This window comes from Nestor notabilis, unplaced genomic scaffold (genome assembly GCF_000696875.1).
Source record: "Nestor notabilis isolate BGI_N333 unplaced genomic scaffold, ASM69687v1 scaffold12092, whole genome shotgun sequence".
NCBI lineage: Eukaryota > Metazoa > Chordata > Aves > Psittaciformes > Psittacidae > Nestor > Nestor notabilis.
The window spans coordinates 1-326 of record NW_009917002.1 but is presented as its reverse complement, the minus strand read 5'-3'; positions in this window follow the sequence as shown (position 1 = coordinate 326).

Here is a 326-nt window from a genome sequence, read left to right as displayed (position 1 = left end):
TCCCGCGTGCCGCCCCGGTAGCACGGGGCGAGGGGCTGCAGGGAGCCGTGTTCGGTGGGAAAGGGGCAGAAGCGCCCGGCGGGAAAAGGGACCCGGCCGGCCAGGAGAGAAACCGAAGTCCACCGGGGACAATGTGGCTGCGGCAGGGATGCTCCCGGGGCCGCGCGGGATGCAAGTGTCACCCTGTTCGTGTGGCGGCGGAACAAAATGGCACAAGCCAAAGCCCCTCAGCTCAGACCAGGGGCACGGAGACAGATCGCCCCACCTGCCCCCCCGCCTCCCCTGTCCGCCTGCACACCGCCCTTCCCGGGACAAACGGCGGCGGG